This window comes from Vulpes lagopus, chromosome 7 (genome assembly GCF_018345385.1).
Source record: "Vulpes lagopus strain Blue_001 chromosome 7, ASM1834538v1, whole genome shotgun sequence".
In the NCBI taxonomy this organism is placed as follows: domain Eukaryota; kingdom Metazoa; phylum Chordata; class Mammalia; order Carnivora; family Canidae; genus Vulpes; species Vulpes lagopus.
The window spans coordinates 102,426,548-102,453,564 of NC_054830.1; the positions used below are offsets into that span (position 1 = coordinate 102,426,548).

General features: G+C 32.3%; 1 long non-coding RNA gene across 1 annotated transcript in view; it reads left to right on the forward strand.

The window, feature by feature from the left end:
* LOC121494299 overlaps positions 1–27,017 on the forward strand; it is a 923,457-nt gene that overhangs the window by 724,927 nt on the left and 171,513 nt on the right. Inside the window, exon 6 of the long non-coding RNA XR_005988785.1 lies at positions 6,001–6,050. This is a non-coding gene — a long non-coding RNA (uncharacterized LOC121494299). The remainder of the gene's footprint in view (positions 1–6,000; positions 6,051–27,017) is intronic.

Sequence of the window (27,017 nt, forward strand, 5' to 3'; positions counted from 1 at the left end):
TGAGAAATGAATGGGAGAAAGGGACGAGGATACTCTCCACATACTTTCTACATTCAGTGACACTTTCTAGAAGTCACTCACTCCACTTCCACATGCATGTTTGCCAGAACCCGTCTTAGGACACCAAGTCTAAGGATCGTAGTCTTGTTCCAAATGCCATGAGCCTAGCTAAAATCAGAGGTTCTCTTATTAAAAACATTATATGGATGGGGAATAACTAGAACGGTCTGCCATAATGTTAAACCCTCTTGAACCTAATAAAGCTTATTATGCTGGAACATGAAGTATCTAGAGAGCAATCCTTACAAAAAATTTAGACTTATGGCAGAATATCTAGTGGGTTTTGATAGTGGCAACAAAATATGACATCGTTAAATACAGTATCAGTAACCAGGCTGTAACATCTATGAGAATAGGCCTTATTTGTATTGTTCATTACTGTAACCTCACGTTCTGCTATAGTAGTGGCTGACACATTGTTCTCAGTAAATATCTGTTGGAAAAATGCATGCACTGCTAAACCAATATTGCAGTTATATATGTTATACATAGTTATAGTTACACAACAGATTTGCATAGATCCTAATCATGAGATGTATTGATAGTCCTAAAATCCATCACTACGGGTCACTCCCACTTTCCTAGGGTTTAAAATCTGCTTTGGGAAAAAAAATGACCTAGGTATTGAAAAAGACATTGAGGAAGTATGGGTACTGAGCTAAAGTAAAATGTAGCACCTACTGCAAGACAGCTTTCTTCCTTTGGTCCTATCCATCAATCATTTATTTATTGGTGTATTTAGGTTTTCATTATTTATTTATTGAGAGTTTAATATAGGACAGATTTCACTGAAACAACCTATTTTTTCCCCAAACATTTTGCCTATAATTATAAGAATGTGCTTCTGGGATGATAAGCTTGGTAGTCTTGAAAGTAGAGAGAGTTCAAAGTTGTTTGTTTTTTTTTAACACATTATCTGCATTTTTCTAAATGAATAGAAGGCTAGCTGATTTTCTAAGTGTTTCTGATAACTATACTAAATTGTGCATATATTACATGAAATCTACATATTTTGAAAAATCTTATGTATTCTCAAATTTATTGTCAGAAAATTCTAGAAATTGGCATGTCTGATAAATATAGTTTCAGTTTAACATTTAATGAGCTAGACACTGAGGGGCTGTCACTATCTAAAATTAATCCTAATACATTGACATTGTAAGACTGGAAGGATTTTAACTTATTTGCTATTCTTCTATATTTGTTTTTTAGAAATTAGGGTGTAGTCAAAGCCCTGCTTTAAGAAGTTGAAGTTATAAGTTTCTTTTTAAATAAACTACAATGGGAGCCTCTAACTTCTTTCAGACTTCCTTCCCATTAGAAAAATCAGCATCTTTATGCTGTTTCAAACTAATAGGGTGAGAGAGTTTGTGTCTGAAACTCAGCTGTGCCTTTTATTTTGTGATCTTGGGTACATTTATTAACTTTCTAGCTAATTTTCTTATCTATGTGACAAGGGTGACCATAATACCTGTTAGGACTACTATAGGGATAAAATGAGATGAATTTACAGCACTTAACATACTTCCTGCGATGCCTGGGTATCTCAGCTGTTGAGCATCTGCCTTGGGCTCAGGGAGTGATCCTGGGGTCCTGGGATCCAGTCCCACATCAAGATCCCCCAGGGGAGCCTGTTTTTCACTCTGCCTATGTCTCTGCCTCTCTCTCTCTCTCATGAATAAATAAAATCTTTAAAAAAAACAACATACTTCCTGACACACTATATATTCAATAAATGCTATCATTATTTTTACCTAGGACCAACCAACCAAGATGATAGTAGATACATAATGAATGTGTAATTACATGTACATGATGCCCCCCAAAATGTAAATATGTGCATTGTAATGCCAATTGCAAGAATACTCATAATGATTAAATATCATGTAGAGACTATAATGTATGTTTCATACATGGCACAGCCTCTGAAGCCAGGATCTCTGTGTTTAAAAAATAAATAAAAGAACGTATTGTAAAGAACAACTCAGTTCATCTCAAAAGATACAGTTGTCCATCGAAAGATGAATGGATAAAGAAGATGTGGTTTATGTATATAATGGAATATTACTCAGCAATTAGAAACGACAAATACCCACCATTTGCTTCAACATGGATGGAATTGGAGGGTATTATGCTGAGTGAAATAAGTCAATCGGAGAAGGACAAACAGTGTATGTTCTCATTCATTTGGGGAATATGAATAATAGTGAAAGGGAATATAAAGGAAGGGAAAAGAAATGTTGGGAAATATCAGGAAGGGAGACAGAACATAAAGACTCCTAACTCGGGGAAATGAACTAGGGGTGGTGGAAGGGGAGGAGGGCGGGTGTTGGAGGGGAATGGGTGACGGGCACTGAGGTGGACACTTGACGGGATGAGCACTGGGTGTTTTTCTGTATGTTGGTAAATTGAACACCAATAAAAATTAATTTAAAAAAAAAGATACAGTTGTAAGAATCAAATGAGTTAATAATACAAAATACCTGGCCCAGTACCTGACATATGGTATGTGTTCAATAAATGTTATCTATTAATATTATCCTACCCTGATACATAAATTAATTGGAATTCTGAATGTAATTAAGCTTGGGTTGAATTTTGACTCTACAAATTACTAGCAGTAAGACATTTTGGAGTTTATTCAATCAACTGTTAGCTTCCAATGTCTTTTCTGAAAATGGAAAATAATCACTAATACAAGAACTTTTGTGAGAATCAATGTAGAACAAACAATGTAGAGTATAGAAATCTTAGCACTGGCTATTTATTATCCATTGCTGATTAACTATGATTTTCCTAAAGGCATCAAACTATGTTTAAATTTATTTACTATTTTTTAACATTTTCTATAATTATTTAAAATGATTTCACAACCTTTAGGTTACCAAATCATTTCAAAATTATGATTCCTTCCACTTCCTCTGAAATATTGAAATTCCTTGCAAAAGTGAGCCACAAAGAGATACCACAGTCAAATTCCTTTTAGTATCACAGAAAAATTAACATCTGAAATGCTGATTCCATGAATTTCTCCAAATGCCAAGTCACATATCTGATAAATGCACTCATTAATAGCATTAGTTAATTTATAGAAATACTAATTCAAGTACAACTTCTCAAGACTTCTGCAGTACTTTGACAGCCTTATAGACTTCTAAAAGGTGTAGGATATTAGAATTTCAGAATTACCAAAATTACAATTTTGCTGAGGCATGCTTACTTTGCTCAGCAAAAATTCTTTCTGAATGGCTATCCCCACATAGACGAGTAGTACAAATGAAAGGAGTATATCTGATCAAATATATTTACTAGAATCTTATCTATGAAATAAAATTTCTTGAAATGCATCAATGATAAAATTCTAACATAGTACCGATGTCAAGGACCGTTTAATTACTGATCCTTCACTACCAATCTCTCCCCTAAGAATAGTTATCTTATCTACATCCTGTTAAAATTTATTTTCTCTCCTTTAATTATGTCCCAATACTCAGTATTCTTGCCTGAGTCAGGCCATGTAAATTATTTTTTTTTTAAAGTAGGTTAAAGTTAGGTAAGCCATATTTCTGCTTTGGCTTTCTAATATGCCTACAATCACCTCTCTGGCTTGGCTTTCCCTTTGAAGACCAACCAGCCAAGTGTGTTGAATATCATTTCTGGAATTCCTGAATTTATTCACGGGTCATGACTTACTGTATGAGGGTCTAACTTTCTAATCACTATAACAATACCCAAAATACAAACAAGAATGTTCTTTGGATTTACTGTTATTATTTGAATATTCACATTCAGATATAGATAAGCATTCTAGATATAACTAGAGGACAGAAATTTCTTTGTGCACTTTTTATGTTAAAATTTTGTTATTTAGGTAAAATTGTCAATTTAATATTGCAAATATGCAACATAGTGTCTGCTGGAGTAATCTATCATCTGATAGTGCTACAAGAAATTATTGTTCCTGCTTTATAATGTCAAACCTTAAAGCTTGACTTTAAGTCTTTAATAATAACATGATAATAACAATGAAAAATTTTAATATATGTATCTAAGGAGTTCATTCTAGAATGATACTTTGCTTCAGCCAAATGTAGATTCTAACGCTTAACCCTTTAACACCTACTCCAAATTTATTTTGATGCATCTCTTGATAAGAAAGGAGGAGGACGCAGAACATATATAATTTCTTGATTGACTTGTTCAAGTAGAAGTACTTAGATCACACTAGATTCTTGAGGAGGGCTTCTTCTTTAGCGAGCATTAGCATGAAGTAGATCTTTTGAAGTCAATGTCTCAATCCTTGTTCCTGCAGGGAAAATAAAAGCAGAACACAAGAGAGAGTAAGTAGCAGGTTCACAAGGTTAATCCATGTGCACTGGAATTTGTAAAAACAATGCACAGGAGAGAAATCTGTGAAAGTCTAAGGAACAGTGTCTATCAACTTGGGAACAAGGAGACCTGGACTAGTGGCGGATAACTGGAGTGAAATACAATGGATTGAGAATCAAAGACTCAGAAAGCAGTCAAGTTAGCTCAGTGACTTTGACCAAGAATATCTGAGCATTAATTGTCAAAGATTTTACTCCACACACGAATTTCGATTGGCAGAATAAGAATAATAAATTTTAATGTGAACATTCACACCTCAGAGATCGTGATTTTTTGTTTTCCGCTAACGTTTCACCAGAAGGATATTAGAAACATTTTATTTCACTCCTCAAGTGGTTCTTTTAGTATCAGAATCACTTTTACATGTGATAAATCCTCCTAAGAGTTAAATATTTCTTTGAGAGATAAGCTATGTTAACATAACATTTCTTTCAATTATATTAGAAAACATAATAATTTGATACATAGACCTTTGAGAAAAACATATCCTTAAAAACAACCCCACTCATTAAGGCATTGACATATAGATTCAATCTATTAAGGTTTGTCTTTTCTTTTCTTTCTTTCTTTCTTTTCTTTTTTTTTATTTTTTGGTTTGTCTTTTCTATTAACTTAAATTATAATGCATTACACAGTGGAGCACCTGCCTATATACCAGTCATTCACAGTTTTTGAAAGGGTTTATAAAGGTCACTAATTTCTTCACTAATGTGAAAGATTAAATCTCCAATTTATTCTTGTGTTCATATAGAGCAGAATCTACCTAGAAGTAAACAAATTCAAGGGCTTAATAAATATATGTTAATTAGTAAGTTACTACTGCATCAAAATATTAAAACTCTTGCAAAGCTAACTATTAAATATGATCGCATATGATGCTAACTAAATGACTCAATTTAAAAATGGTAATATTAACCAATATCATATAGTATTATTATTAAATCAAATATCTTAATTTAAGGTATATAACAAACTATGGAGTATTATACAGCCTTTAAAATCACAATAGATAATATTTATATTGATGGAAAGTTATAAATTCTCCATTGATTTAAACATATAAGACAAAGATAAATATAGGATTGTAGTATGATAACCATGTTTGCATATGCATGTGTGCACACCCACTTGCGTAGCATGTACACGTGCATATGGGTGTGCATATATTTGAAACTGTTAAATGACTGTAACTTAGAAGTTTCTGTAATATATGCAAAATAAATTTTGCTTGCAAATGTGCTCATCACCCAGAGCTCCACAAGAAACAAAAGAGACAATAAAAATTCTCTACTTGTTTGTCATTGCTGCTTTAAAGAGTTCAACTTGGAGTAATTAATCTTAAATCACAATAGTTTGATGTGAGCTGAGTAATGATAATGTTATTTCAGAAGAATGTTGTAGTCAAAATTGTTTGTCAAATTATGTGTATAATAATTACTCATACAATGAAGATTTTTCATAATATTGAATCACTATTTAACATTTTGTGATGCTTGAATTAAAATGCGATGCCAGTACTGATGGAAAATATTTTTGTTTATGCTTTTCTAGGTCTCAGGGTGGTGAACTTTTTCTCTGAATTCCTAACCTGTGAGCTTAAGGTAAGATTATAATTAATAGAGTAAATTTAAGAGTTTTTTTCCCCCTTTATTATCCCTGCTTGATAATATCCAATAAATATAAAGGTAATTTGCATAATTCTCTTGATACTTTATCATACTTTTAATAAATGTTGAAGAAACCCTGTGATGTTTTCTATCAAATGTTTATGTTCTTGGGTGGATTATAATAATATAGTTATTTGAAATAGTCTTTGATAGTTTCTAAGTGAATTTGGAGGCATTGTTCAGAACGGTAAGATTTATACCACTGAAAAAAGTTCTTTGGACATGAATGACAATTTTATAGATTAAAAATTTTTGTAGTGAGGTCCATTTGATGGTAATGAATAGAGCCGATGAGTTATTGAAAGGAAAACTTATTTTATCACCTGTCAAGATTTATCAAAATTGGATTTCTCTATGAAAGCTCGATATTGGATCTTTAGAAAGGTGAAGGTAAAATATGTAACTATGGAAATAGAAATGATAAGAAGTAATCAGTGACTTCTAAGGTGATCTTATGGCCCTATTAATTTGTTAATGTCTTTGGTTCATGTATGCAATAACATTTGTTAAAAATGTGAATCTGGATTCCACTTATAATTGATTAGTACAGAATGTAAATAAACATAATTTAATTTGTGTTATTTTAGTAAGATAATTTTTAGTTTATCTCTTTTTTAATAGTATGCATAATAAAGATTTAGCTTGTAACTGGTATATAAAATGCAGATAACGTGGATATTTGTGTTATACATTTTATATTTTTGAGTAAATGATGTCTTAAAAAACACAGAGATGATCAAGTAAATTTGTTGGTTTGGTGATACAGCAGTATTGAAATGTATCTTGAAAAAAAATTTTAAGTGACTATAGGCAGGAACCACCTCTGGGCATTATAAGATGTATGCCTTGATTACATTTTTTGAGACACTCAATCTACGATTGTTAAAGACAAGTGTCACATAGAAACAAGGGGAAATTCCATTGCTCTACCAACCAGACTCTGTTAATAATGGAAGAAATTTTTTATGAAACACATTATTTGAATATGCATAGAGCAATAATTTTATTCCCAATAAGCATTGTTAAGTTTTAACTTATATTTTACAAATATACATAAATGAACTTTTCTCACAAGTTGATTCAACTTCTAAAGTATGTCAAAATATTTTTTAAAATTACATTTATCATTATTTATCAACTCATATCCTGCTCATAATTTTATGTATACAATCTCAGTGAATTGTAACAGAATGAACACACCCATATAACCAGCTCTCACATTAAAAAATAATAATAATTAAAAAAAAATATATATATATAACATTATAGTACCATAGTACCAATTACCCATTGCATAGTGCTCTTCTGGTAACTATATCCATGGAACATAAGCACTATATTGACTTCCAGAAGGATAAATTACTTTCTGTTTTACATTCTATAAATGAAATTATATAGAATTACTACTTTGCCTCTTTTGCTCAGCATTACATTTGTAAGATTATATGCAATGAAAAACCACTCATTTTCACCTTTGGGTAGTATTTAACTGTGTAGATGTACCAAATTATGATCCTTTATCCCATTTATAAGCATTTAGGTAGTTCTAGACTTTGACTTGTATAAATAGTGGTTATATGGACATCTGGAACATGTCTTTTAGGAAATCCATGCATGTATTTTGTTAGATATTTGGGCTATGCATATGTTCTGCTTTAGTAGATATTGATAGTTTGCCAAAGTGGTTCTATCGATTTTTGAAAGCAGGATGTGAGAGTTCAGTTGGTCCATATTCTCATTAACATTTAGAATTTTTTATCCTTCTATTTTAGCCATTCTATTTTTAGCCATTTTATAGAAATATTTTAATTTGAATATCTTGAAGTTTGATGACATTAAACACTTTTGGATGATTATCATATTTGTGATGATTATTTGTCATATGAATATTCTCCTTTTTGAAGTCTTAAGACTTGCCCTTTTTCTACTGTACTATGTATCCTTTTTTATTTTATGTATATAATGAGTATTAAATCCTCTGTGATGGAGCTGGCTGATTCACAACAGCCAACTGTTAAAGTGTCAGGAATTTTGAGAGCTGCGCGGTAGTTTGAAAATCTGCTTCAGTAGAAGGTTTTACACCACATACACACTAAAACAAACAAACAGAGAAAACAAAAACAAAAACAAAAAACAGGAAAATTAGTTGGTAAACATTTTCTGGAACACCACTGGATATTTATGCTATATATTAAAACATTTGTTGGATTTTCTTAGTATTCTCCTGGAGGTATCTTTTGATGGATAGAAATTCTCAATTAGGTTTATTTCTTGTCTGATTAGGGCTTTTTGTGTCTTATTTAACAAATATTTAAAAAAAGAAACAAATATTTGCCTTTGCCATGGTTGCTAAGATATTTTCCTATGGTTTCTCTAAAAGCTTTGTTGTTTAACCTTTTATACTTATTCTTCTTCAGGTTTTAAGTATATTGTTCTATTGTTAAATTGTAAGGATATTCTTATTACCTTGTATTTAAGATAGTTTGTTGGATAGCTTTTCATTAGAATAGTAATTTAATTACTCTGTGTATATTTTAACTTATTGTAAAATTCATAAATAAATATGAAGAGACTGATGTTTGTTTAATAATTTAATGCTACTTATAAGCAATTTGTAGGATTTTATAAAATTTAGATATGTATTTATGTATTGTCTACTCTGTGTCACACACCACAGTTATGTGGCCATCAATTATAATTTTGAAATGAATATTCAGCAGCATAACAAAATCACAATTTGACTTTAACTTTTAATGTATATGAATTTATTTCCAGCATATATTAAGTAAAGCCTGAAAAATAAATAATCTACAGAATCATTTAAAAAAACTCAGAATTTATTCTTAGTATTCAAATAAAATTATTAAAATGTACTTAGTTGTCTCCAAAATATCATGTTTAATAAATTGCATAAACACATTACAGCCATGATAAATATAGTCTAAAGGATTAACTAAGAATACTGTATTATGTACTACATTGAGATTTTGTTTGCCTTGAGATTTATGTACAGACATGTATATGTATAAAACTTTCCATGACAAACACAGAAGTCCATCACATACCTGTTTTGTGCTTGATAAGAATAATAGTATAAATATATAAATAGTAAATATATAAATATATATTGTATATAAATAGTAAAAATCAGTATTTATATATATAAATATTTATATAAGTATTTATACATAAATAGTAAAATATATAAGTATTTATATATATAAATATATATACTTATATAAGTATTTATATATAAATAGTAAATATATAAATATATATGGTATATAAATAGTAAAAATATATAAGTATTTATATATATAAATATATATACTTATATAAGTGTTTATATATATAAATAGTAAATATATAAATATATAGTATATAAATAGTAAAAATTAGTATTAAGTCTTCCTTAAAATTTGGAGTATTTTATATATATATATATTTTTTACATATATATAAATATATATATACTTATATAAGTATTTATATATATAAATAGTAAATATATAAATATAGATAGTATATAAATAGTAAAAATCAGTATTAAGTCTTCCTTAAAATTCGGAGTCAATTATGCAAATGTGTATATGTTTGCTACAGATTGTTTTGTTCTATTATGCATGGTTTGAATTGCATGTGTTTTCCCTTGAAGTATTCATCTTGACTTAAATACCTTCAACTGTCTCCAGAATAGTTGAAATACTTAAGAAACGTAATGAAACATAATTAGAAAATGATTTAAAATGGAAAGTTCAATAATTTCATATTCACGTACCCAATTTTGGCCATTTAAAAAAAAATCTCTGGGTCCATAACACAAGCCATTTCATTAACTTTGGAGTAACTCTTAAACAATGAAAGTACAAAAGCAAACCATATATATATAATAGGTTGTTTTTAATAATTAGTCTTTATTTAAAAATATAATAGTGAGATTTTTTTAAGATTTTATTTATTCATGAGAGACACACACACAGAGAGAGAGAGAGAGAGAGGCAGAGGCATAGGCAGAGGGAGAAGCAGGCTCCATGCAGGGAGCCCAACGTGGGACTCGATCCCGGGTCTCCAGGATCAGGCCCTGGGCTGAAGGCAGCGCTAAACCGCTGAGCCACCTGGGCTGCCTAATAGTGAAAAATCTGATGAGAAAAATATAGGGCTCATTGGTTAAAATCCTTAAGGCTAAAAATGGTATTTTATTTACTTTCATATATTTGGAAAGCATGGTATTTGTATCTGTTTAAAAAAAAAGAACTTTTTTTTCTTCTTTTAGATCTGCTTGCCTATTTTGGATAGCCAAAGATGATGAAATATGGAGTGTGTGCTAATTAAAAGCTAATTAGGTGATTTTCACTTTTACTAAGCTACTGATCTCTATGGGGTAATTAGAGCAGGGAGAGCAGTGGTGAAACACAGAAAGGTTTCTTGAAGATTGGTACAAAGACTGTATATAGCATTGATAGGTTTGATCCTCCACTAGCCATTTCAAATAGCTAAATAACAAGTTTATCTGTGAAATACAGCATGGTTTACACAAATACTTCAGGATTTGATTTATGAAGGTATCCCTGAAAGTAAATGATAGTTAAAGGGAAAAATGCTATTGAGACATATCACAGGTACAAGTAATTGATGCCAGTTAAATTACTGGCATTTGACTTGATTTTCAGAGATGATAGTGCTTGGGGGCAAAAGACTTCAAAGACGTAATTAACATGCTACCTGAAGGAAAATTGTATAAAGAATTATACACATGTACATTGTTTTATTATGCATAGTCTGAACTCAAAATTAAAAGATTAAATAATACAATAAAATTATAATCTGAGAGCATGAACACCTTTTAAAAAGACCAAAAAAGAGATAAAGTCTGAAAAAATATATAACAAAAAAGCTTTGGTACATAAATGAAGAATAAACTTTGGGATAAAATGATTGGACACATGAAATAGTCTATTTTTTCTTTTATTTCTGTTGACCTATTCAGTGATATATTTATTTCACGGAACTCTTAAAGTAACGTTAGAGTTCCCTCATGAAAAATAGAAATATTTTCTAGTTCCTGGCATAACATCTGGCAGTAGCAAATACCCTGTAAATTCTTGCTACCTAGAAAAGCAATTGTATATGAGCTAGACAGATTACTGTGTTTCTTTTGCTAAATCAAACATTTGTTTCTCAAACACATTCCTTTTCCAACCAACTCTCTCTCCACCCTTTTTTTCCTCTCTCTTTATTTCCTTCTTTCCATTAACAAAGTTATGAAGAATTTACTCTGTGCTAAAAAAATGGCTAACTTATTTCACAATGGCAGAGCTGACAAAGTTTTTATCGTACTTATTTCACAGTTTAATGGGGAAAAGAATTAAATATGCAAAATAAATCTCACCTTTGATAAATGTTATGAAGGAAAATATTCTCAAATATAGAATAATGAATACAGAAATTGATATTTAATCTAATAACTTTAAATGAAAGATGAGTTCACTACAGGAAGAAATGGAGATAGAGAGTATAATGGTACTTCTAGACTCTGAATTAAGGAGAAGCTTGGAATGTCCAAAGAAAAAAATGAATGTTAGTGTAGCTGGGGCATAGTAAGTAAAAAGGAGAGGGGCTTCAAATGAGGTAAGCTTTGTAGCCCATAACAAGTGTATTGGATTTCATTGTAAATGCCATTGGAAGCCATTGGATGCTTTTAAGCAAAGGTGTGTGGTAATTGCATTTATGTTTTAAGATAAGTGCTTTATGGAGAATGAATTAGTGGGAAGTAAGACTAGAAGTGGAAAGAGCATTTAGGAGGAGACACTTGAAGATTTCCAAGAGAGAAAGATGTGATGTCCTAGACCAGGATGGGATCACAGACATGGATTTGCAATCTATTGGAGGCAGAATCAAAAGGACTTAATAATTGATTGAACATAGAAGGTGAGAGAAAAAGAGAAAACAAGCATGAGTCCTAAATTAGAACAATTGATTATATTGCAAAAGCATTCACAACTAAGTTGGTCAAGATGAAATTGCAAGACAGGCACTAGTAAAAGAATCAATAACTGCATTTGGGATTGAGAATGTATTGTTTTACTTTCTTCTACTCAGGGTATGGATTTGGAGTTATTACTTTAGATAGAAACCAAATTAGAAGTGGGGAATAAAGATTAAATACTGGACATTCTAAGGATTCATTCAAGCCAATGATCTAGCAACCCAATTCTAGCTAATTGTTCTAGGTGTATATGTATGAATTGACACTGCAAAGACATGGTAACCGTTGAGACCTCAGCATTCTATGCATTGAGATTAAATCTATTTTTAATACGACAGACTTCAACAGTATTGGAGATTATAAAATGAGTCTACAGTGTAATCAGGGCAGTGACAAATGGAAAGAAGTAGCAATGGCTGGTATTCTTTAAGAAACAATTGGGGAAAATAGGAAAAGTTTATTTTATTGAGCAAAGAATTTCTAACCTTAAGATGACCTTTCACAGTTGAACATAAGCACACGTAAGAACAATATAGAAGGAGGAATTTACTAGAATAATTGAAAAAGTAGAAATTGAAAGATCTCTCTCTCTATATATATTTTTTAATGATAGTCACAGAGAGAGAGAGAGAGAGAGAGAGAGAGAGAGAGAGGCAGAGACATAGGCAGAAGGAGAAGCAGGCTCCATGCACCGGGAGCCTGACGTGGGTTCGATCCCGGGTCTCCAGGATCACGCCACATTGGAAATCAAAAATTTTCTGACATTCCTCAAATCTGTTTGTGAAGGTGGGACAGCTGATTGCCTTGCAGTTGTGTTTGTAGCATGTGGTCCCTGATGCCTCATTTCATTTATTTAATAGTGTAATTATATCATAATTTATATTTATCTGCACTATCATAAACTGACCTTTATTCTCACACATTCTATCTGAAATTTTGTCCATAAGAATTTTTTGCATTTACTTCAGACCATCCCACTCCATTTTAGTCCAGCATATCCCTAGTTATAATCTTGAGAACAGCATATGATATTAGCCATGATTAATAAATACAGAAAAACTTGGAATTTAATCAAATGGCTTCTCATTCAAAGAACTCCTTTTTTTTACCCATAATAACCATAATTTATGTCTGCAACAGAAGAACAATATGGTAATATTAAAACCTTAATTATCTCAGGATTAATTATATGTATATGATACCCTACTTGCAATCGCGTGAACGCTATACACATTGAATAAAAAACATACTTCAAATTTTGAATTTGAATCTTTCCCCAGGCTGATAATATGTAGCACAGTCCTCTCCCCCAATGCCAGGGAATAGCAGTGAGCCACAGCTCCTGGTCCGTAATGCCATCACAAGAGTAAACAACTGATAACACTGACAACCATTCTTAAGCCATATGGCCATTCTATTTCACTTTTAGTACAGTATTCAATAAATTACATGAGAGAATCAACACTATTAAAGGATTTTGTCCAACTATAGACTAATGTAATTGGTAAGAGCACATTTAAGTTGGGCTAAAACTAAGCTATAGTGGTCAGTAGGTTAGGTGTATAAGTGCGTTTCAACTTATGACATTTTTAATTTATGATAGGTTAATCAGGTTATAACCCGATCATAAATCAAGGAAGTCTATATTGAAATATTAATTTCAGATTCAAATAAGCTAAGCATGCTTATTTGAAATGTACTGTTACTTGTTATAATCATTCACTGGTTAGTGAGTTTATTTTAATATATAATTATTACAAAATTCAAATACACTATATTTAATATAATACATTCCAGAATATGAATTCATTTCAACTATGGCATCTCATTCCAATCTGGTGGGCTACAAAGAAAGATAATGTTATTATGAATACCCTGTTATCTCAAAATAAACTTAAGAGTAAGAGGTGCTTTATTTACTTTGCTGTGTTCAAAGAGGTAAATATATTTTTAAGTTAAATCAATAAGTCTCCATTACGTGCTTAAAGTAAGACTACAAGTATTTAGCTCATAAGTAAAGTGTCAAAGGAAATCACAATGTTATCATTAAGAACTTGACTTAGAAATTCTTCTGGTTTCCTAACATTCTTGCTAAGTACTCTGGAATGGACAATAATCTGCACTATTGTAAAAGGAATGGAACAAGATGGAGGATGGCGAAAGTCTGAGGAGACTGAAGAAAATCTATTATTATTCCAAAATATATAGCAATTTTAAAAGATACGATAATTATTATTCTGTTGATACTTCTGTTGTGCTGGATATTTATACTTATAGGAGATAATTGTGCGTGTGTATGTGTGTGTGAGAGAGAGAGAGAGATAAATTACAAATGCTCTAAATATTTTGAAGCAGCATAAATGAGATCCACCGTCCCATTACCCTTTCTTCCAACTTGAAAACGCCATTTAATAATATCTGAATCAATGAAGAAATCACAAGCTACGAACATCTATAATTTAGGGGTAATGCTAATTTTCATTTTTGAGTGTAGATCTTTAAAATGAGTTTTTCCCCCCTGCTATAAAATATGTAAAATGCATTTACCTAAGATAGACTATCCCTGAAAGTGTTATATGAAAAATTTTAGCTAAGAGGGGCTTTTTATTTTGATAAGTCTCCGAAGCCAAGAAGTTGAGTTTTCTCTATTTTTCTCTAAGTGATAACATTTATAATCAACTAATATCTAATTCAAACAAAAATCTTTGTGAGGTTTGTTTCTAACCTGAAGAGGTTCTAACATGTCTTTTATTAATAACATTGGGTTCCTGTGTTCATAGGATCTGTATCCAGATATAAGTCTGTGATAGAGATGGGTTTCCTACAGCATCATAATTTTACAGTACATCTTTTTCCAATAGCAGAATAAACATGTTTATCCTTGTGAATATTGATTTTTTCACGTCATAGATTATTTTCAAAATTGATAATTGTAACAGCATATTTTATATTTAAGTGTGCATTTATCTATTAACTGAATCATTAAAGTAAGACTCTTTACTTCAAATTATTCTAAAATATAATTTTATTCATGAATTTTCATAGTTCCTTAAAGATATCATTAAGTAAGGAAGTCAATTGTTCTTCTAATGTAAATTTCAAGCATGACAGGTAAAATGTTATAGAAAAAGCTTGCCATGCAAAATTGTTTTGAATACTATTGCTAGAGCATTTGCCCACGCATGAAATAGAGATATAACTTCAAAATTTTCAGGTCAAACCACAGCATCAGGAAAAGGTTGAATATAAATTAAGGATAAAATCCAATATATTGGGTGGGACTACATTTTCTTCTTGAGAAATCATAGAAGGACACACTTATTATACTTGGTATGAAATTTCTCAAGTAAAACAAAAAATCCTGACTTTGCTAAGGACACACATAACCAAAGCACTGGCTTGTTCAATGTTTTGTTTTAAACTTTTGGAAATAATTTTGATTAAGAGATTAAATGGCATTGTGCCTATTCTGAAGGATATATGATGGAGAAAGGATTTTATGAGTGACCAAGCATATAAGGATATTAATTCTTTAACATGTTCAATGCAGACTTCGTGAAGGTAAAGTGTGCACAACCCAGTGCTAATCACTGGGCTACTGACCAAATAAGAGCTCATTTTGGAACTCCTCAATTAGTGAAAGGGAAGGACATGTGGATATATAAATTAGCCCGACAACACTAAGGTTTGTTGAGCACGCATGATGTACCAGGAAATGTGCTAAATCCTTTACAATGATTATTTCTTTTAATCCTTACAGTATCCCCATGAGAGGGACTGTTGCTTATTCCAGTAAAATTGAGATTCAGAGAAGATAGGAAACTTGCTCAACGTTTCACAGTCAGAGAGGTGTACCAGAGATGATAGATCCTCTTAGAAGGATATGAAACAAATGTTATAGAAGAGGCCAGGGTAATAATAAATGCCTATGGGAGTCAATGAAGGTGTCCTACCTCGCAGATACAAAATTTGAGCTAGATCTTAAAGAAAGAACGAGGTTTGCTAGGTAGTGAAGGCAGGTAAGGGGAATGTTTCCATCTAATAAGATTTTCTAGAGGTATAGCCTTCTAGTCTTCATTTTATCATTTATAATATATGATAGTGGAATAATATGATTTCTAAGTTTTTTGAGTTCTGGAATTTTATTTTTTTTATTTATTTTTATTTTTTTTAAAACATTTTTTTTTAATCTTTATTTATTTATGATAGTCACAGAGAGAGAGAGAGAGGCAGAGACACAGGCAGAGGGAGAAGCAGGCTCCATGCACCGGGAGCCCGATGTGGGATTCGATCCCGGGTCTCCAGGATCACGCCCTGGGCCAAAGGCAGGCGCCAAACCGCTGCGCCACCCAGGGATCCCTAGTTCTGGAATTTTATGATGACGTTTTGTTTACATAAAAATAAAAGAGCCTTCCGAGTAAATGCTGAAACATCTGAGACTTTTGACAAAATATCACTGATTCTCCAGAAAGAAGAAAGATTTCTTTTATCCTGTGCATGGATAAAACATCATCTGTTTTCTTCAAAGATAGCTAGTTATATGTAGAACTTCTCCTCCCTTAAAAAAGATGGAAGAAAGTATGATATGACATATGGGGGGACAGCCTAGCCAGTCTGTAGTAGCTGATAATTAGGGGTCTGTATTCCATAAACCCAATTGCTTCTGGTTAGGGCTCTCTCTTTTTTTTTTTTTTCTAGTTATTTTGGGAAAACTTAATGTTTTAGACTTCAAAGGATTTCCTTTTGTTGTATGAGAAAAGCCAGGGTATTCATAGCCCCTAGAGAGGTGTTGCACATTGCTGGTGGTGAAAGTCACTTAAACTCCCAGGAAAAGCCAATGAAGATGGGAAGATAGCAAAGGAAACACATACAAAATGGCCATGATTGTACATAGTCTCTGAGAAGGGGAAACTGGACAATCAAAAGGTAATACTTCTTTTTTTCATAGTCAGCATCGGTGACTTTAACTGAAACAAAAATGATTTTAAAATACTGCCAGCCAAGTGTGTTTCACTCATTCATTTGACGCTCTGTGATCTTCCTAGAGAAAATAATCATGTAACTGAAGACATACACAGTATTCTGATGTAATTTTTAAAAAGTTATCCTATGGAACTATACTCAATATATCCATGTGTTTTCATACACCAACAATTGAATTCGTGGTTTGAAATGAGTTGCTTTTACATCACATGTATACTGTCTTAATTCTACTATATTAAGCAGTTTTATCTCATCTATAAAAATAAGCAGTGACAAATATTCAGGAAGCTCTTTTACAAATTTAAATAAATAGAAATATTTATTATATTGTTGCATTGTCATTTAAATGCTCAAATATTCAGAAAACAGTGACAAAATTGTCTTCTTACCTATAAACACTGTCCCTTATGATTCTGTACTATGTTAAGATATTTTTCCTTCTAAAATTAGGATATAGAAGGGAAAGAAGAGATGAATAAGCAATACATTTGTTAGTATTTAGTAACAAGTAATACAAGGAATCCAGAATAACTATCAAAAATCACAAAAGGAAGAGTCAGCCACAGGTTGCTGGTGAGTTATTCAAGTGACTGCAGTACTCTTACCATCATCTCTGTCCAGATTAAACTGTTGTGAATGGCAATTAATTCCATTTCCCACTTTTAGTTATCCTTATGTTAAATTTAAAAGGCAGCCTGCCAGCTATGATTAAGATTTTCTCAGAAAATATGTTCTAGAACATAGTACAAGACTGTTAAAACCACTGTGTAGGGCAGCCCCGGTGGCGCAGCGGTTTAGCGCCGCCTGCAGCCCGGGGTTTGATCCTGGGGACCCTGGATGGAGTCCCGCATCAGGCTTCCTGCATGGAGCTTGCTTCTCCCTCTGCCTGTGCCTCTGCCTCTCTCTCTCTCTCTCTGTGTCTCTATGAATAAATAAATAAAATCAAAATAAATAAATACATAAACAAATAAATAAATAAAATCTTTAAAAAAAAACACTGTTTAAGCATAATGGTTTAGATCATTTGTATGCAACTGTCGTGTGCACATTTCCCAAAGCAAGCTTATGAAAGCACACATTTCCAGGTACCCATGCTATCCAAGGTGTCTGATTTGGTAATATCTAGAGTAAAGCCTTGGGAGTGAAATTTTCATCAAGCATCCCAAGATGAATCTGACACAAGTTGTTTTTAGAACAACTTTTGGGAAATTGTTTTGGAGAAGAATGAAGAACAAAGTATATTTTTATATGCAAGCACAATGGCTAGGAAAAAGGGAATTAAAAACGTGAAGGAGGAAAAGAGGACTCTCGAATTGTACTTAGTTAAAAGTCTTTGACTCTAAGATAATCATAACTTTTCCATGTGTTACTAGCATGATAGTCTCCAAAGCTTATGTTGTCTTCACTATACCAAATGAAGCTGAAGGAGTGAGTGAGATGGGAAAAAAGAAATTTAAGCAACAGCTCAGGGAGAAGCTAATGAGTTTTTTTTAGCTTCCAAAAAGGCAAGTACCCATAGTATGGTACGGAATAAGAAACGGGGAAAAAAAAAGAATAGACAAGCAAAAGGAAAAAGAAATGTAATTGTTCTCGTAACCCATTTTGTGCATGTGTACACACACATACCACAACATTCCACCTATCACAACATACCACTTACCACAACACACTACAACTCTTCACCACCTGGAAGCTGATGGCTACAGTACAGTCTTCATTGTGTCATGCTCCCAGAAGGTTTTCCTAAATCCAATGTTATGTACTTTCTTTTTAACACTTTGCACACATAATGCCAACAAATCCAGCTCCTTAGGAAGTGCTCACCTTGATCTTCAGAATATTTTATAGAAAAGACACTTTTATTTTGACCAAAATTTCCATTTATATTCAAATGGTGAGTACATGTTTAGCTACTTAGCCAATGATCATGAGTCAATTATGGTTTATGAAACTCAATTACAATTATCTGAGAATTATGAAACTTTAAAAATTGTCACTTCCAATTACCTGAATTTAGAATGGGGAAAACTGAGGCTTCTACTATTCTACTTTTCTTCTACTCTTCTTTTGAACTTATAAACCTCTTCTTTTTAGAGATTTATTAACAAGTACCGTTATATAATGCTTTATCTGATAAATGAGAAACACACACACATACACTCACACACACCTTTTCATTTCTATTATCCATGGCAAAATTTTATCTTGGGTAGTAAACTTACTTCCTGGTATCCTCTTTCCCAACATCCTCCTCTCTGCACTCTTATCTAGTAGTAGGTGTTAAAATAATTGCTATTTGATGATTAATATTTTCAATTAATATTTCAATGAAAGAGATTTAAGTTGGACATCTTACAGAGCATTCGTATTTATATTTATATTGTGAGATTTTAGTAGACACAAATTCTCAAGTTTTATTTGAAAAAGGTTTTAATCATGGAATAAAGACAAGTGAATCTGAGATTATGGCCTTGCTATTCAGTAATAAGAATACTCTTAAGTATCTGATGGGTGAAAACTAGTATTCGAACTCAACATATTTATAGTACAAAGTTTTACTTATTTCTTTACTGATTGCTATGCCAAATCCTGAATTCTGTCCAGTTGTTTAACTGTGTAATGACTCTTAATCTTTCTACTAATTGGATTGGCTCATATGCCTTTTAGCCTACCTTCCCTCAAATCCTCATAGTACACTTTTGGAAGCCTGACACTAACAGGTAAAATATGTTAGGTAACTGGTGGTGATATAATCCTGCATAGCCAAATTGAACAATACATAGAAAAATGAAATTTAACTTCAATTACCATTTATGAAAATCTGGTTCATTGATGTCTACTTATAAAATACCTCCTTCAAATCCTTTAGTCTGAAATGGATGATCACCTTTTTACACCCTTAAATAGATTGTTCCTATCTAGCTAGCTCATACCTAATTCTGATTAAATAAATTATCCATCTGTGAATTCTATGGGCTTAACTTTTAATACTTACCCTATATTATTTCCACACTATATCTAGTCTCCTCCCTGCTCCCAAAATGTCAGAAACAAGTAATTTAGTTGCTAAGACTTTTCCATTTGTCTAAAGGCAAACTTATCAACCTCTATAAACATGTGTGTTTTATCTTGCTCCCTGTTTGGTATACCATGGATATCTGGGAGAATCAAGATTAGACTTTTGTCGATTTGACTTCTTGATAATAAGGTAGTAGGAAAGCAATAACGTATTGAAAAAAGAGCTTTAAATCATATTTAAGCTTACTAAAGTCTTTCAACAGAACATATTTAATTCTGGTAGTAATAAAATGGATGGGATTTCATTGTAAAGCGGAGCAGAATTCAGCATATAATATGTCAGCTTTACATGACAGATTATTAATAAACTGCCACTGTTATCACTTGATGCCAATCTTTGGTGACGGCCTTTTTTTAAACTTGAAACTCAAATGTATTTTTAAAGTAATCTTACTTTGTGAACCAGTTTCTTCTTTTCAACACATTTTTTTCTCTTCTCTGTAGAAATTATTGTGTTGTTCAATTAATGGTTCCAATCTCATTATACTTATATGTTCTAAAAACCACTAGGGCATTGTATGACTTCACATAGATCGACTTTGGTTATTTGTTTGCTTGTTTGTTTTCATTTGATTAAGGTGAAAACAAGGCAAAGTGAGAATTAAGAAAGAGGATTTACTTTCAACTTGGTACCTAACAAAATGAGAAATTTGGTAGAATTCATTTTCTCAACTAACTTTCCCCAGTGTGTTTGCCTTTTTATCTCTTTTCTTCTCATATCCCTTTTCTAGATACACATTTTCTTTTTTTTATATATTTTTTCATTTCTTCATGAGAGACACACACACAGAGAGGCAGAGACACAGGCAGAGGGAGAAGCAGGCTCCATGCAGGGAGCCCAATGTGGGACTCGATCCCAGGACTCCAGGATCATGCCCTGGGCCGAAGGCAGGTGCTAAACCGGTGAAGAACCCAGGGATCCCCAGTACACATTTTATATTGTCCATTAATTCAACAAAACACTTAAATATTTGTATGAAATAGTCATTTTGCTTGTTGGAAAAATAATAAATAGTGTGCAGAGCCTACAGGAAATTGACAGTTCAGGAGAGCTTATAGGGTCTAAGGTTATCCTTTAGATACAAAAGGGCCATTACCTGGGAAGGTTTTTATGCTTTACAACCCCTTGTTACTCCATCAAAACTTTAGCTATCTATTGGAGAGAAGTTAAGAGTTACTTTAAAATAAGTTGCCATCAGTGGGTTAAAGGACATGGCATCTGATGATGGGGTAAAAAGTATATATAATGTCATAGAGAGGGCAAAGCGAATAGCAAAACATGAAGGTGTGATGCACTGAGTTTTATCTAAGTAGTATATATTATCCTCATTGTCCTAATTGGACAGTTAATGTCAAACCTTTGGACAAAGCTGAAAATAAAGATTCATACCTAGTAGGGTACTCACTGGTATTTACTGAGCACTTAGTTATTATATACCACACAATGCTGGATGATTTTATACAAATAAGAGAGTACTATTTTTCAAATAAAATGGAAGCATATGTTAGCAGAGTATTTGTGGAACTTATGAAGCCTGACTTCGCTGACAATTAACTGAAGGATATCACACAAGTTTTTTATTGCCTCAGGTCCTCCCTTTGTTCAAATATCAGACTAGGTAGATGTGCACTGTGGATTTTTAATACTTTCAAGCTTTCCATCTAATTGTTCTTATCATATAGTTGGCGCTTTTGGTTACAAGTTACAGGAAACTAATTTGCTTAAGCTCTTAAAAAAAGGTTTATCGTATATCCTGAGAAATTGAGCAGTTGTATACTTTCACAAATGATTAATTCAGTGATTGATTGACATCATTAAGCACCTAGGTTATTTCCATCTTTGTAGTCTGTCTCTTGTCACAGGCTTGTTCTCGGTCAGCTTCTGTCAACAGTGAAAGATGTCCATCATAGTTTCAGGTTTCACACTCAGACACAAGTTACCCAGTTAAGGAAAAAGGACTTTGTCTTCCTTGTTTGTCTTTTAAGATTAAGGAAGCTATTTTGAGAAGTCCCACCTGACTGCCTACTGCCAGCAAATATCTCTTCACATCTCATTGATCAAATGTGTCATATGCCCTGGTCTAAAAGAGCCAATTACAGCTGGCTTAGACCAATCATGTTTACCCTCTGCATCTGAAAATATGTCCTGCTTCCACAAAATCTCACAGCTGCACAGAGAAGGAAAGAGCTTAAAAAAATATCAAATTCCTTTAAAAAGGTGGAAAGAGGAATGGTTCTTAGCCAGGCATCCAGTAGTATCTGTTATACTAATTATGCTTTTTTTGATATGCTGCATTCTTCCTAGATTAACATTTTTATTTTCCCTGAGGACAGAGCAGATAATCTGTGGGTCTACTTTAGAGTGAAAAATCTCCAGGAATACACAAATCAAATTGAATACGTGATTGTCTAGTAAGTAGGCAACTATTATTATCTATATTCACATTCTTCTTCCAAATTCTGAGTCCTTGTTTTCAATAGAATAATTTTAAAATATACAATAAAGATTTAGTCTCTCTCTGAATTACATAGCTCTGTTCCCACTCACAATCACATGTATAAATGAACCATTTGTTTTCTAACTGCTGTGTTTGCCTATGTGGTTCTCTCAACAGCACAACCATCATACCCCTACAGCATCACCCCAACAACCAACTCTTCCTGTAATTCTCTCTTGTACCTGACCAGCTCATGTATATTTATTTGTCTGACAAAAGGGGAGTTGTTCTTCCTTTATTCCTTCATATTTTAGTGGTACACTTCACTCCTCTGTGAAATATTTCACAAATCATCAGGTGACTATTGCTCCTTCATTTACCCATTTAACTTTGACCATACTCCTGTTAGATTGATTGTTTTATGGCCTAGCATTTAGTTGATGATTTCTCTCTGCACCGAACTTTACACTTTGTGAGGATAAAGCTGATGTCCTTGCTGCTTTTGTATTTGAGTTTGTAATAACTGGCATAAGGCAAGTTATTGTGTGTTTGCTAGAGTGTGTGCCTGGGCAACAGATGGTGTTAGTCAGTGTACATAAACCAAGCAAATAGTTGAACATTTTTTTTTCTTTTTCCTTGATAAAGAAATAAGGCATCCTAGAGAAGTGTTTCTCAAAATTTTCCACAAATGTCAAAATGTTTCCTTGTCCAAAAATTTGACCCACAAGACACAATCTGTAGAATATAATAAGCAGTGACCTACTACAAGTGCAAACTTTCTTTAAATAGGATGTTTAATCTTTTAAAACCATACTGATTTTTTATTCTATAGTGTTTACTCTTTTATTTAAAATCCCTGATGTATCTATATTCTAGATCATACAATATCTAGGATTTGTTTATCATAAAATAATATTTACTTATTATTCTGTAAAATCAATATCCAGGAAAAATCACCTTGTTTATTTATCTTGATATCCTAGGCAAACCATTGTATATTCTCCAAGGGGTTGAATTCTATAATCAAGAAGCAATGTAAGGCCTTAGAGTATAACATTTTGGGATGTGAGAAGCGTGTAAGGCAATAGAGATATAACATTTTGTCCACAATAATTGTCTACTAATAATTGCTGTGTAGGAGTAACTACTTTCACTTCATTGTACAAATAAGTGAAATCCTTATGCTCGTATTACTATAATTTACCTTGATATATAAAACTGATTTTGAAAAGGTTAACATATGCAGATTATGTCCATATCCTTGAATATAAGGATTCATATAAGTCTTTAAGGTATAAAATAGTTTGATTTGTGTTGTTTACTTATAAATATGAGTAGATTATGATTATTTTAGACAAGTATTGGAATAGAAAAAAAATACTAAAATGAAACCACTGGGGAAGAAAAAAAAATCTGCAAGAAAAAAAAGGCAGTTCCTAAAAGCATAGCACTTGAGTTGTCACAAATGAGGAGACAGCCAATAAATGATTCATTCTGAGTCTATCATAGCATATTTATAAATCCATCTGACATGTTTGGCCTATCAGAGGGCCGAAAAACAAAACTGTAGATTTCCCACTATAGATGACACCACCAATGAACGGGTTTAGGGAGGTTGTTTGGTCATTTTCATTTATCTTATTTCTCTCCATCCCATTCTTAACAGCTCTAACACATAAGGTCTTCAGAATCCCAGGAAACAGGATCAAAGTTTAATTTTTTATTTTGTTTTCACCAAGGACATTTGGTTGTTTTAAGATCACATCAAAATATAAAAAAGATGTACAACTCTGGGAATATATTATGGTAGAAAAAGATGTAAAAGTGATTATAAAAAACAGAGACCAATAGTTTGTTCTTGACCTTTTTCTTTTCTTTTTTATTTCTTACATCTAAAAGTGTTTTCATATGTTTAGAAAAGTAGTTTGCAATATTAAGAACCAATTTTAAAAATTCAAGAAAAAGGAGAATGACAACAGAAGAAAAGAATCTTCATTAAATCTGTCATACTAGGATGCAGATTCTGAAGTATTGAGATAAACGGAGAAGTACATGCTTTTCTGACCAATCCTTGTAGAGATTCACATGTAGATACCATCATTCAAAACATGAATTTCTTCCCAATTTAAACTCAAATTTTTACTCAGAATAAATGTATCTCCATTTCTGCATACTCTTCAAAATAGTAAAATTGAAAGACTGCTAATTATCTTAATTCAGAAAAATTCCTATCCAAACAGATCAAGGCATCGTTTAGTGGGCTTAAAGATATATGGTTAGAATGGCAAAGAGAGAAGGAAACTAACAAAACATTTTTTTCTTTCACTCTTACCAACTTAGACAAGCTTTTCCAATTTGTCAGACTATTTATTAATAAAACTAGTAAATTTCAATCTTTGAGTGTTATGTCTTCATTAAAATTCTTTTTATCAGATTACATAAAACTGAGATAGTAAATAGGAAACAAGCAGAAACTTGAGATATAGGTAATTTGAAAACTGGATGTCATTCATTTACATTTTTTAAAAGATTTTATTTATTTATTCATGAGAGAGGCAGAGATATAGGCATATGGAGAAGCAGTCTTCCTGTGGGGAGCCCAATGTGGGACTCAATCCCAGGACCCGGGATCACACACTGAGCCAAAGGTAGATGCTCAACCACTGAGCCACCCAGGCATCCCCTCATTTACATTTTTAAACAAATACTATATGTTCTTTTTTATATTGAAACATGATTGACATAACATTACATTAGTTTCAATCATAAAACATAACGATTTGATATTTGTGTATATTACAAAATGATCTACCACAGTAAGTCTGGTTAACATGGATTACCATAGATAGTTACCATTTTTTGCGGGGGGGGGGGGGGGGGCGTGGTTGGGGATGAGATGATGAGAACTTTTAAGTTCTACCCATCCTCACTCCCTGCCATTGGCAACCACCTGTCTGTTTTCAGTATCTGTAAGTTTGGCTTGGGGTGTTTCGTTTCATTTTTATTTTTTCAGATTGCACATACAAATTAGATCATATGGTATTTATCTCTCTTTTTCTGACTTATTTCACTTAAGCATAGTGTCCTCAAGGTTTATCCATTTTGTCACAAAGAGCAGATTTCCCTTTTTATGGCTGAAAGGTATATATAATTTATTCATTTATTTGTTTATGTATACTATGTTGTTTCCATGCCTTAGCTATTGTAAATAATGCTGCAATAAACATGGAAATGCAGAAATCTCTTTCAGATGGGGATTTTATATTATTTTATTTTGGATATGTAACCATAGGGTGGTTGCTGAATCATATGGTAGTTCTATTTTTAATTTTTTGAGGAACCTCCATATTGTTTTCCATAGTACCCATATTGAATTACATTCCCAACCAACATTGCACAAGGATTCCCTTAACTTCACATCCTTGCCACCAGCATTTGTTATCACTTACCTTCATAGTAGCCATTCTAACAAGTATGTTCCATTCCATTGTGATTTTGATTTTCACTCTCCTGATGATCAATAATGTTAAGGACATTTTCATGTACCTATTGGCCATTTGCATATCTTCTTCAGGGAAAAAAGTCTATTCATGTCTTTTACCCATTTTAAATCAGATTATTTGTTTCTTGCTGTTGAATTTAATATTTCTTATATATTTTAGACGTTAAGTGCTGTGTGCAAATATCTTTTTCCTTGCCATGGGCTGCTTTTCATTTTTTTGTGCAAGAGCATTTTAATTTGATATTATCTCACTTTTTTTTTTTTTGGTTTTATTGCTTATAATTTAGGTGTCCTATATAATGCGTCATTGCAAAGACCAGTATCAGGGATAGTTTTTCCCTGTTTTCTTCTAAAACTGTTATGGTTTCAGGTCTTACATGTAAGTGTTAATCCATTTTGAGTTAATTTTCTGAGTCAAGTAAAATAGTGGTTCAGTTTCATTCTTTTGCATGTGAATATCCAGTTTTCCCAACGCCATTTATTGAAGTCTGTCTTTTCCCGAGTGAGTATTCTTAGCTCTTTAGATATTAGTTGACTGTATATGTGTGGGTTCATTTCTGGACGATTGTTTTTTTTCCCCATGGATCTCTGTGTCTTTTATACTAGTACCGAACTGATTATTTGTCTGTTTTTCAGTACCAAACTGGTTTGATTACTATAGCTATGTAGTGTAGTTTGAAATCAGGAACTGTGATGACTCCACCTTCGTTCTTTCTTCAAATTGCTTTGGCTATTATATTTTAACATTAATAATTATTTTAATCCATGAACACAGGCTATCTTTTCATTTTTTGTATCTTCTTCTGTTTCTTTTACCAATGTCTTGTAATTCTTGTGTAGAGATCTTTTATCTTCTTGGTAAATTTTGTTTTTAAGTAACTTTATTTTTGATGCTATTGTGAATGGCTTTTCTT